At 36.4% G+C, this 13,857-nt stretch overlaps 1 long non-coding RNA gene across 1 annotated transcript; it reads right to left on the bottom strand.

Annotated features, from left to right (window-relative positions):
• Positions 1 to 5,948: 5,948 nt before the first annotated feature.
• LOC137939470 (uncharacterized) lies at positions 5,949 to 12,786 on the bottom strand. The gene is made up of 4 exons (XR_011110198.1): positions 12,750 to 12,786; positions 12,380 to 12,621; positions 12,067 to 12,131; positions 5,949 to 6,410 (listed from the first exon to the last, which is right to left on the bottom strand). It is a non-coding gene; the product is annotated as an uncharacterized lncRNA (long non-coding RNA).
• Positions 12,787 to 13,857: the final 1,071 nt, after the last annotated feature.

The following is a 13,857-nucleotide window of genomic DNA, read 5'->3' as shown; positions in this document are numbered from 1 at the left end:
AGTATTTCTCATAAAAATATGTCTCCATGGACCAATAATGTTTCAGGTTTCCAAATAAAATTTTGAAGCTGAATATTCATACCTAGAAAATTTTGTGGTATGACAATATTTGCTAAAACAAATGACTTTATACAACTAAATGGCCATTTTTATGGTTTTTTTTAATTAATGTTTTGGAAAGTATTTTAAGTAAAAATACGTCGCTAGGGACCAATATTGTTGCATATTCCCTAAAAACAGTCTTGAAGTTGAAAATTCATCCCATGTAAATTTTGTGATACGATAATTTTTGCTGAAACAAATGACTTTTTACAACTATAAGGCCATGTTTATGCAGTTTTTTTAGGAATGGTTGGGAAAGTGTTTCAACTAAAAATATGCCTCCATGAACCATTAGTGTTTCATGTTTCCTGAAAATAGTTTTGAAGGAGAAAAGTCAAACAAGAAAAATTTTGTGGTTCGACAATTTTTTTTCTGAAACAAATAATTTAATACAATTATAAGGCCATGATTATGCATTTTTTTTAGGTAAGATAGGGAAAATATTTCTCGTAAAAATATGTCTTCGGGGACCATTTGTGTCTCGTCCTTCCCTAAAATAGTTTTGAAGCCAAAAATTCATAGCAAGAAAATATTGTGTGTCGACAATTTTTGGTGAAACAAATAACTTTATACAACTATAAGGCCATGTTTATGCATTTTTTAGGAATGGTTGGGAAAGTCTTTCAACTAAAAATATGTCTCCAAGGACCATTACTGTTTCATGTTTCCTGAAAATAGTTTTGAAGCAGAAAATTCAAACTATGAATGTTTTGTGGGAGAAAATTTTTATCTTAAACAAATGACTTTGTACAACTATAAGGCCATGTTGATGCATTTTTTTAGGTAAGGTTGGGAAAATATTTCTATTAAAAATACATCTCCATGGACCATTAGTGTTTTATGTCTCCTGAAAATAGTTTTGAAGCTGAAAATTCAAACCAGGAATATTTTGTGGTACAACATTTTTTTGCTGAAACAAATGACTTTATACAACTAGAAGACCATGTTAATGCATTTTTTAGGTAAGGTTTGGAAAATATTTCTAGTAAAAATACGTCTTGAGGGACCATTGGTGTCCCGTTTTTCTTGAAAATAGTTTTGAAGCTAAAAATTTAAACCAAGAAAATTTTGTGGTTCAGGCATTTTTACTAAAACAAATTAATTTATACCCCTATAAGGACATGTCTCTGCCTTTTTTTAGGTATGGTTGGGAAATTTTATCTATGAAAATTATACTCCAGGGACCATTAGTGTTTCATGTTTCCTGAAAATAGTTTTGAAGCCGAAAAGTTTTGTAAGAAAAATTTTGTGTTACGACAATTTTTGCTGAAGCAAATGACTTTATACAATTATAAGGCCATGATTATGTATTTTCTTAGGAATGGCTGGGAAATAATTTCGAGTAAAAATACGTCTCCAAGGACCATTTGTGTTTCGTGTTTCCTGAAAATAGTTTATTAGCTGAAAATTCAAACTTGAAAAAATTTGATGTTGGACAATTTTTGTTCAAACAAATGACTTTATACAACTGTAAGGCCATTTTTATGTATTTTTTTAGTAATGGTTGGGAAAGTTTTTCTAGTAAAAATACGTCTCTAGGGACCAACAATGTTTCATGCTTCTTGAAAATTATTTTTGTTGGAAGATGGCCACACGACGAAGGAAGGTCCACATATCTAAGAGTATTGTAAGATGGACCACACGACCAAGGAAGTCCCACATATCTAAGAGTATTGTAAGATGGGCCCAAGTACATAAGAAATAGGATCCACCATGATTACCACAAGCTAGTATCCTTATTACATAAGTTGGAAGATCAAGAAGGACTCACAAAGATAACCACAAGCTAGTTGGAAGATTAAGAAGGACTCACAAAGATAACCACGAGCTAGCTTCTTTATCTTATGGTCACATCCTAGAAGAGTTCTAGTTTGAGTTATGTTTGTCTTTTATTTATATTGAGTTATTTAAATATGCTAAGGCTTATCCTTAAGTATTAGAGTTTGCGTGTAATTGGGACAAAGGTAGTTTCATTGTAATTGGACTCTACTACCTTCATGTACTCTGATTATAATAAGTTAATGAGGTCAATTAAGTATTTCTCTTTTCCAAAATTCAATAGTTTTGAAGCTAAATATTCATACCATGACAACTTTTGTGGTACGACAATATTTGTTGAAACAAATGACTTTATACTACCAAAAGGCCATGTTTATGCCTTTTTTTAGGAATGGTTGTGAAAGTATTTCTAATAGAATTACATCTCCAGGGACCATTAGTATTTCATGTTTCCTGAAAAATAATTTTGAAGCTGAAAATTCAAACCAGGAAAATTTTGTGGTATGACAATTTTTGCTGAAAGAAATGATTTTATCCAACTATAAAGCCATTTTTATGCATTTTTTTAGCAAAGGTTGGGAAAATATTTTGAGTAAAAATACATCTCCAGGGACCATTAGTGTATCATCTTTCCTGAAAACAGTTTTGACAGTGAAAATTTAAACCAAGAGAATTTTGTGGGACAGCAATTTTAGCTGAAACAAATAATTTTATACCACTCTAGGGTCTTGTTTATGTATTTTTTATATATGGTAGGGAAAGTATTTTTAATAAAAATAGGTCTCCATAGACCATTAGTGTTTCTAGTTTCTTGAAGATAGTTTTGAAGCTGAAAAATCAAACCAGGAAAATTTTGCAGTAAGAATTGTTTTTGAAACAAATGACTTTTTGCAACTATAAGGTCATGTTTATGCATTTTTTCAGGTAAGGTTGGGAAAATATTCTAGTGAAAATACATCTTCATGGACCATTAGTGTAAGGAGATTTCTAAAAATAATTTTGAAGCAAAAATATAAACCTATAAAATTTGTGGTTTGACAATATTTGCTGAAACAAATGACTTTATACCACTATACCACTATAAAATCTTGTTTAAGTATTTTTTTAGAAATGGTTGGGAAGCAATTTTAGTAAAAATCGGTTTCCAATGACTATTAGTGTTTCATGTTTCCCGAAAATAGTTTTGAAGCAAAAAATTCAAACAAGCAAAATTTTGTGTGACAAGAATTTTTTTTTTGAAAGAAGTCACTTTATACAACTGGAAGGTCAAGTTTATGCATTTTTTTAGGAATGGTTTGGAAATTATTTCAAGTAAAAATATGTCTCCCAGGACCACTAGTGTTTCAAGTTTCCTGAAATTAGTTTTGAAGCTAAAAATTCAAACCAAAAAAATTTTGTTGTTGGACAATTGTTTTTGAAACAAATGACTTTATACAACTATAATGTCATGTTTATGCATTTTTTTATGAACGGTTGGGAAAGTATTTCTCGCAAAAATATGTCTCCGGTGACCAATAGTGTTTCATGTTTCCAGAAAATAATTTTGAAGGTGAATATTCACACCAGAAAAGTTTTGTGGTACGGCAATATTTGCATAAACAAATGACTTTATACAGCTAAAAGGCCATGTTTATGCATTTTTAAATTAATTTTTAGGCATGGACAATTAGTGTTTCATGTTCCCTAAAAATAGTCTTGAAGCTGAAAATTCATCCCTTGAAAATTTTGTGATAAGATAATTTTTACATAAAGAAATGACTTTATGCAACTTTAATACAATTTTATGCATTTTTTAAGGAATGGTTGGGAAAGTATTTCTAGTAAAAATGTGTTTGTAGGGATCATTAGTTTTTTATGTTTCTTAAAAAACTGTTTTGAAGTAGAAAATTCAAACGAGGAAAATTTTGTGGTATGACAAGTTGTCCGGAAACAAATGAATTTATCCAACTATAAGGCAATGTTTATTAATTTTTTAGGAAAGGTTTAAAAATAATCCTAGTAAAAATATGTCACCAGAGACCACTAGAGTATCTTCTTTCCTGAAAATAGTTTTGAAGCAAAAAATTCATAACTGGAAAAGTTTTAGGGATGACAATTTTTTTGCTGAAACATGACTTCGTACAACTATAAGGCCATGTTTATGCAGTTTTTTTAGGATGTTTCAAGGAAAAATATGTCTTCTTGGACCATTAGTATTTCATGTTTCCTGAAAATAGTTTTGAAGTTGAAAATTCAAACCCGAAAAAATTTGTGGTTCGACAATTTTTGCTGAAACTAATGACTTGATACAACTATAAGGCCATGTTTATGCATTTTTTAGGTAAGTTCTAGAAATTATTTCTTGTAAAAAATTGTTCCCAGGGACCATATGTGTCTCTTCTTTCCTGAAAACTGTTTTGAAGCTAAAAATTTAAACCAAGAAAATTTTGTGGTTTGGAAGTTTTTATTGAAACAAATGACTTTATACCTCTATAAGGTCATGTTTATGTAATTTTTAGGAATGGTTGGGAAAATATTTCTAGTAAAAAGAGGTCTACCGAGACCATTAGTGTTGCCTGTTTCCTGGAAATAGTTTTGAAGCTGAAAATTCATACCAGAGAAATTTTGTGTTACAAAATTTTTTGCTAAAACAAATATTTTAAACAACAATAAAGACATGTTTATGCATTTTTTAAGAATGTTTGGGAAAGTATTTCAAGCAAAAATACATCTCCAGGGACCATTTATGTTTCATGTTTCCTAAAAATAGTTTTGAAGCTGAAAATTCAAACTTGCAATATTTTGTGGTACGACAATTTTTGCTAAAACAAACGAGTGTATACAACTATAAGGCCATATTTATGCATTTTTTTAGATAAGGGTATAAAAATATTTCTAGTAAAAATACAACTCCAGGGACTGTTAAATTGGTCGAAGGCCCTATCCCAAAATGATTAGCCACTTAGGAAACCTCTTCTACCAACTAATAAATGCAAGATCTTTATACTCACTAATGTAGGTAGGATTATCCTTAACACTCCCCCTCACGTGTAGGCACGTGAATAATTTGGGTAGATAACCACATATGAAAACCTTGCTCTGATACCATGTTAAATTGGGTTGAAGACCTATCCCAAAATGACTAACGACTTTGGAAACCTCTTCTACTAACTAATAAATGCAAGATCTTTATACTCACTAATGTATGTGGGATTATCCTCGCCAAAGTTGGCACTCTTACAAAAATTTCGGACTTTACTAAAACTCTTGGGTGTCTTCTTCACCTGGGTTCCTGGTTTTGATCGATGTCTTTGTTTCCAGCAAAGTAGACTGATAAGAAAAAAAAAGAACAAGGTATGATATTGTCTTCTTCTGTTTTTTCCTTTTACTTTCACTGTTTTGGATTTGTGGTTTCTTTGGTTTTTGGTATTTTCTTTATTATTTTTTTGGGGTGTTTTGGGGATTCTGGTTATGGGAAATTTTTTTGCATGTAAAAGAGAAGGAATTTGTTTTTTTATGGAATTGAGGATGGGTTTCTGTTGGGGGGTCTAATCGGAATGGGTATTCTGAAACGACTGAGATGACATTGTATTATTTAGATATTTGTGCTAAGGTTTATCGGTTAAATTGGCGAGGAGCTTTTGCTTTTTAAAACAATTCAGCATCTCCGCCTGCCTAACGAGAGATTTCCGCAGTTCCGGGGAGGCCTCTTTTTCTGTTTTCGTCGTTTTCGGATGATTGCTGAGAAATTTTTGCAATGTTTTAAGTGCAGGAGACGGTTGGCGTGCAGAGGATGAGTGTGTTTGACTGTGGAGAGTGGAGCTCAGGAGGAAAAGGTAGAGCAGCGGAGATGAAGTTTATGAAACTAGGGACCCGACCGAATACGTTCTATACAGCAGAAGCTGTCAGGTGAGAGTCAAATCCAACTCAGTTTCACCCGGCGTTGTTTGATCTCAAAAACAAAAATGACAAAAATACACCTTAGTAGAAGTTGCATGGACTCTTATCTTATCCATGAATGTTTCTTAATTTTATTGGTCGTATATTGTCCTTACTACATGCTTTGCTATAAGTAGAATGCCTTCTCCTTCAGTGAAAAACACAACTGCTACAATGCAGAATGGAATTCTTACTATACATTTGATCATAAGACTGGTTTACAAGTGCACTAAGAGATAAGGAAAACCTGTTTTAAAAAAAAAAAAACATCTGATACAAGTGGAGAGATGCCTTATTGTAACTCAGAAATCAGAATACAGTCGAACTAGACGCAGGCACTCAAAGGATGTCTGCAACCACCACTCTCTTTGTTTTTTGCTTAGGGGTCTTCCTTGACTTGCTTTTTCTCTGTTTACCCTCACATCTGCTAAACTCCAGATGCAACATCTTGTTTCCAAATCAAAAGAAACAAGTTTCAGAATTCCATCACTTTCTTTTATGGACCCTGTTTTGACCTCGTCGGTAATGTATTTAACATACATAGGGAAGTCACTGAATCGCTCCAGGTCACCTGGAATCCAAACTATTCTTTCAACACCAGGAGAAGATACCTGAAACTTATGCAGAATTTTATTATCAAAGAAAAGCAAGACAAGCATGTACTTCAAATACCAGAAGTAAATGCAAAACACCATTACAATTATAAACACAATTCAAACCACTACACTGGAGTTCCACAAATAAGCACAAATTCAAGATTCGTAATTGCAAAATAGATTAATTACTTCGGATCAAAATTGACGGTCCTGGATATGTATTGACAAGTTATTCTACTGCTAAAATAATTGCTTTAATGTGGACCACATACATCATATTATGTATCTTTCTTGTACTGCAAGCCTCATGCAGAACAAAGAGAATATGTATATAATTTTTCAAAAGGCATATATTTATTTTTTTTCTAATCATTAGTTCTATCTATTGCCAAAAGACGGGTATTTTTATAATACAATCATTTTTTTACATATTATACAGTCCAAGTTAGATCAACCAAAAAAAAAACTTGTCAAATTGTTTATGCCTCAAGTTAAACGCATCTTGTTTCTTTTGTTCAAATAGAGGGAAAAGATGTTAGTAGGTATGTGATGTACCCCGAAACAGCAATAAAGATTTTCAAACAAAAATAAACGAAAGAAGGACGACGAACCTTTCCTTCCCTGCCGAAATCGCCGAAATCGAACGAGAATACCTCCTATTGATACGAATCCTTATGCGAATACAACCAACGACAAGAAACTAAAACTCCACTGTCGAAAGCAGGAATAAGACTCGGCGGAAATAGTTACCGATAACCCTGGTATTCAAGAGACCAATATTCTCCAGTCAATCTCCCAATTTCCCTTTTGTTCCCTTCCATTTCATCCCTTCAATCGTCAACGTAGGTCGACCGAGCAGAGCTAGACGACCTACTTCTGATTCAGAATTGCAAGAAGGACTGTCTTCTCGTCGAATCACCCGGTCCATGGTCAGAGACCACAACATCTTGGTATCAGAGAGGGCCAAAATGGGAGAGTCATCGAACAATGTTGAATGGATAGCCACCGTCAAGGAAATGATACAAGCAAGGTAGGAAGAAAGTGAGGGGCGTCTGGCTACGTTGGTGGACAGTAGAGCTGCCATTTCTCTCCATGCCATTATTGGCCTCAAATTCACCAAAACCATGCAACTTTGTGCTCCAGTCAACGAGCAACCTCTCTTAAGTAAGTCTAATTGACTCAAGGAGTACCCATAATTTTATAAGCTTCAATGCGGCCCAGCAGTTACAACTTCAGGTGCAGCCTCGCCCAGTAGCTTCCATGTCAGTGGCTAACGGAGAAAAACTTCGATCAGCAAGGCCGTTATATTTTCCATTGAGGGTCATCAATTTGATGCAGAATTTCTTATTATTTCGCTAGCCGGATTTGATATGGTTCTCGGAATTAAATGGCTGCAAACGTTGGGAGCAATTTCGTGGGATTTCGCGCTTTGAGTTGGCAGGCCAGCAGTTCACTTTACAAGGGCGCAAGGCAGAAGTTCAGCCACAATTACATGTACTCCAGCAACAGCTCCATCCGCCTACTACCTTAGAAAATTTATTGGATGCCTATACCGATATTTTTCAAGAACCTACAAGCCTTCCGCTTTTGATACAGTGTGACCACAGAATTTGTTTGAAGGCTGGCTCTGAGGTGGTGGTTGTGCAGCCCTATCGCTACCCCCATTTGCAAAATGATGAAATCGAAAAGCAATAAACAGATGCTCGAACAAGGCCTAATCCAAAGGAGTACGTCCCCTTTCTCTTCTCCTGTCTTACTGGTCAAGAAACAGGACCATACTTGGAGGTTTTGCGTGGATTATCGAAAATTAAATGCCAAGACTATGAAGGAAAAGTTTCCAATTCTGGTAGTTGATGAATTATTAGATGCACTACATGGGGCTCAATTTTTCACCAAGTTGGAGTTGCATTAGGGGTATCATCAAGCCCCGTATGCATCGTCCGGATATTCGAAAACAGCATTTTGTACTCATCATGGACACTTAGAATTTATCATCGTGCCATTTGGACTTTCCAACGCACCTACCACGTTTCAAGCGTTAATGAACGAGGTATTTGCTGACTATCTCAAAAAGTTTGTTCTCGTATTCTTTGATGACATCTTAATTTTCAGCAAGTCATGGCCTCAACATTTAGAACATTTACAAATGGTTTTCCACCTTATTCGCGCCCATCAGCTTTACTCATAAAGGACCAAGTGTACATTCAGGAGCCAACAGGTAACTTATTTGGGCCACATTATTACAGCATCAGGGGTTACAATGGACCCGAAAAAAATTGAAGCTATTACACAGTGGCCTACCCCGTGCAACATTTCAGCTTTAAAGGGTTTTTTGGGCTTAACCGGATATTATAGAAAGTTCATTCCAAATTATGCGGCACTCGCAGCACCTTTATCCAATCTACTACGTTGCAATGCATTCCATTGGAGTAAAGAGACGAGCACAGACTTTCACACGTTGAAGACAGCGCTGGCCACTGCGCCTGTATTACAATGACCTGATTTTGAGGAGCTCTTCGTTGTAGAATGTGATGCCTCCGGAGGAGGTATAGGGGCGGTGCTGCAACAAGCAAACCATCTTATTGCCTATTTCAGCCGGCAACTTCCCCTCCACTAGCACAAATTACCAGCATATAAACGGGAACTTATTGGTCTAGCGAAGGCAATACGCCATTGGCTACCTTATTTATGGGGTTGATATTTTATCATCCGCACTGACCACTATAGTTTGAAATATTTGTTGGATCAGCGCATTTCCACTTCCCCTCAGCAACAGTGGATAAGTAAATTACTGGGGTTTGATTTCAAGGTGGAACATAAAGCAGGTAAATTGAATACAGCAGTAGATGCTCTCTCATGCAGGTCTGAAGCTACAGCGCAATTAAGTGCCATCAGTCACCCCACACCAACACTGTTGGACTCTATCAAGACCACACACAACACCATACCGGAATTGCATGAATTATATCAGAACATTACAGCCGGTAAAATGGCCTCTCATTGGACCATCCATGACAACATCATTCTCTATAAGCGCCACATTTATTTGCCTCATTCGTCTCCTCTAATCACCACCATGTTATCAGCTTATCATGACAACTATCATGAAGGAATTCAAAAAACATTGATTCGGATCAAAAGGGATTTTTATTGCTAAGGTATGAAATCCTCCATTACTTCCTATGTAGTTGTTTGTCATGTGTGTCAGCGTAACAAGGCAAAGCATTTAAACCCCGCCAGGGTGCTGCAACCGCTCCAGCTTCCCACGAAAGTTTGGTCAGATATATTTATGGATTTTATTGAAGGTCTTCTGAAGTCTTCCGGGGAATCTACTCTTCTTGTGGTCATGGACAGATCCTCAAAGTATGGCCACTTCATTCTTTTGGAACACCCATACATAGCGGCATCAGTAGCCAAGATATTTTTTTCCCACAATGTTCGTCTACACGGCATTCTAGAGTCAATTATCAATGACAAAGATGTCGTCTTCACCAATCAATTCTGGCGTGACCTTTTCCACCTATGCGGCACCAAATTAAATTATTCGTCAACATATCATCCTCAATCTGATGGCCAGATAGAGGTGCTGAACCGTACCATTGAAATGTATTTAAGGTGTTTGGTGAGAGACCATCCAAAACAATGGGTAGAATGTCTTCCTTGGGCAGAGTATTCCTACAATACCTCATTCCACACGGCCTTACAGGAGACACCGTTCCGAATTATCTATGGCACGGATCCCCCCTGTCTAGTTTCTTATGTTCATGGGTCCACCCGATTGGATGCCGTTGACAAAGCTCTCATTGATCGGGATCATTTGTTGGCCATTACTCGCATGCGCCTATGGCAAGCCCAAGCACGGACGAAAGAGTATTATGATCAAGGCCACCGAGACATTCAATACAACCAAGGGGATTATGTTTGGCTAAGGCTCCAGCATTACCGCCAATCTTCTATGGCATGCACTTGGCACAAACTATCGCCCAAATATTTTGGACCATTCCTCATTACTCAGCGGGTGGGTGAAGTCGCCTATAAACTCCAGCTTCCTCCAAATGCCAGGATCCACAACGTTTTCCATGTCTCTTTCCTCAAGCACTTCAAAGGCAGAATCCCTCTTCACATTTCGTCTTTACCACCCATGGAAGACGGGCAGCTTTCTCTCATGCCAACCAAAATTCTAAACGCTCGTCAAAATCAGCAGCGCCGAGAAGTGTTAGTTCAATGGTCACACTCCGACACCACCAATGCAACTTGGGAGGACATCGATGTATTTCAACAGGTTTACCCCACATTTGAGATTATGAACAACCTCGTTTTCAAGGAGGGGAGTGATGTTGTGGACTCGATAGCACAACGAGTCATCCAGAGGCGACGCGGATGAGTTGGTGACTCCGTGGAGCAGAAAATTATTCAAGGATCTGAGTTCTCCTCTAACGAACCAAGGGCCAGCGTTCCCTTGGAAGCCAAGGTACAGGTATCCCTTCGAAGAGCCTGATTATCCCTCTTCCCCACTCACGTTCCGACACTCATCCTCCCTCCAATCGATCTCCCAATTTCCCTTTTGTTCCCTTCCGTTTCATCCTTTCAATCGTCAACATAGGTCAACCAAGCAGAGCTAGATGACCTGGTTCTGATTCGGAATTGCAAGGACTCTCTTCTTGTCGAATCACCCGGTCCATGGTCAGAGACTACAACAATTTCACATCTAGAAGAAAGCATTTGCAGACGTCCACATGGGCATATGCACACTTCTAAAATTGCATTTTCAAATTTGACGAAACCAAATCAACTAATTTCTATTAACTCAAATTATTATATTCATGTAATAAGGGGGAGCACACCTCGTCAAACATGTAGAACTTTTTCTGCTTTGATAAAACCAAAAGCCCCAATAACCTTTTTCATTTCATTTTTGCAAATTTACAAGGTAAACATGTACAACAAAGTTCCTCATTTTGCTTCCAACCTCAATCTCATTACCTGCTAGGACATGCCATCCAATATTGCATGTCTCAACAAGTGTGCCTCAACATAAATCATGCATGATTCAACCATAAAAATCTATCAAGAAAAAAGTCAGATTATATTGTACAACATTAATATTCGATCATATTATCTCATAAGGACCAATTTGGATCATCTTGATTCTTTAGCCATTAAACATGTCACATATTAGTTTACCGACTCTCATTGTTTCTTCAAACAAAAATCTGAATTGTTTCTCACTTAAAGCTCAAACCTAATGTAATATAAAAATAGCTAAATAATGAGAATTAAAATAAAATCCAAAAATTGGCAACAAAAACACTAAAAGCAGATTACAGCAGTTTTGTGTTTGTTTAAGAAAATTAATTGTGTACATATTCATAAAACTGAGGAAACCGGCAAACTGGTCATAACTTGTAGTTTAATCTAGGCTAGGTTAACGGTTCACAACCCCCAAAACTTCACTGCAAGAAAATCCTGATACAAACTGCTCGGCACTTATTTCATGGGGCACAACCATTTAATCTGAGTTCCCTCAGAAAGGTAAGGATGAAGGTTGCTCTAGGACAAAAATATTTTGAATATAAAGCATATCTTTGTCAACTAGGTATACTTTCATCCATTTCAAGTTGCTCAACTCAACTTCATTATAAATTTAGCACGTGACTAAATAAAGCATTACCTCCAAAGATATGTTATCTGGTACAGTTCCAAGTTGCTCTGCTTCACCCAAAAGAGCTCTATAGGCTGAGAAGAAATCTTCAATATCAGTCATACTAGAAGAACCTTACCTAAGGGATAACCCTGGAAATGAAATCTAATTGTCCACATTGACAGAAAAACAAAAGAAGAAAAGATCAATGATTAATGAGCAGTTTTGAAAGACCAATTCGAAAAAATTTAAAGGTACTTTAACAACATTTTGCAAGTTATGATCTTCCATTTAAAATTAAAAAAAAAGTGGCTATGAAGAAACATGATTTCATAGATTGTACCATTAGCATTCGTAATGCAACTTAGTGCAATGGCTCCATGTGGAAAGGTCACGGCAGGAATAGTATAAAGTTAGATGCTCTCAAGCACTCAACTCCTCTCAAATCCAACAACTACTTGTCTTATTCCCTCTATCAACGGTTAAGGTTAAGGCACTTCGAACTTGCGTTTTTTTTTTTTTTGTTGCACTACGAACGTCTAAGAACCTTAGCCTCAACTCCCAGCTTACCACTTCCAAAGCCGCCTACACACACAGATACATTAAGTTGAATGCCAGCAAAGATTTTTTTAATTGCAATAAAACACAAGATAAAGCAAGCTTGGAAATTTTGGATTTAAATCTGCTCAAAAATAAGTTCATCGACGACTTACTTACTGGAGAACTTCTCAATGCGGACCTGAATGGTGGAATTCACTGATGTCGTGAAAGCATATATGCTTAAGTCAATGTCGAATAAGACTGAAACCCTTTCAGCTAAAGGGCTTTCTTATCCCACCATGTTCCCGCAAGCATAAATCCATCACATGAACTCCCCATCTCCAATCTTCACAAGAGAAGAATACAAGTAAGAGGTTATTATTTTATCAACAGGAATTACACACACACAACGACTTAACATATATTAAGTTATGATTCTTCTTCCTCCAAATCATCCTGGAAGAAGTGCAAGTTCCTACATACATAAAAAAATTACCTTGAAAATGGTTCCAAAATGGAAAACATACGGTTTGGATCTTCAAATAACAAAAGTTCCTATAAATCATAGAAAGTTAGTGTAAGGAATAAGTCCATTCATTTTTCTAAATACTTTTAAATCTAACCTCCTGGATAAGTATTTGAATAAGGTAAGTGCCTAATTAAGCTGATTACATCAAATACACGATGAAGAAAATGAGTTCCACTAAAAGCAGATAATCAAAAGTAAAAGTGCCGCCCTTAGCACACAAGAAATCAACTCAACCGATTAATACTAACTAATATAGATATAATTGCGTTCGAGGACCACAACTAGGATTGCCGTCATAAGTTTCTCTGCAGTGTTATAAAAAAAAAAAAAGACTGAAACGGGCAGAAATAACAGTAGTATCTAAAACATGCCAGGCAAAAGTCAAAACCCAAATAAAGAAGAGGAGAACTACTAGGAATACCATGTTCAGACCAATTTTGAATCGCACTCGGTTGGACAACTGGCTCCGACAGAAAGATTCTGTTCATAGCGTACGTAATAAACATTGACCTGGCAGGAAAACGAACAGGGTAACAGAAATGAGAAAGAGAAAGACTACGGCAGGTCTTCGACTGGTGCGCAGGAAAAATAGTATCCGGAGCAGCAAAGCTTGCAACGGCGAGTGTGGCCATCCTCACAACTTCGAGTCTTTGGGACAAAAGAGATGGTTGAAGATCATTCTCGACTCCAAAGACGAAAGAGCAGAAAGTTAGTCATCCAATAAATTAACCAACTCACATCTGGATAGCGCA

Source organism: Aristolochia californica, unplaced genomic scaffold (genome assembly GCF_029961685.1).
Source record: "Aristolochia californica isolate CCGP_79_NKW_82.1479 unplaced genomic scaffold, dmAriCali1.0.hap1 SCAF_1, whole genome shotgun sequence".
NCBI lineage: Eukaryota > Viridiplantae > Streptophyta > Magnoliopsida > Piperales > Aristolochiaceae > Aristolochia > Aristolochia californica.
The sequence above is the reverse complement of the archived record's forward strand: the minus strand, read 5'-3'. Positions and strand labels throughout refer to the sequence as shown.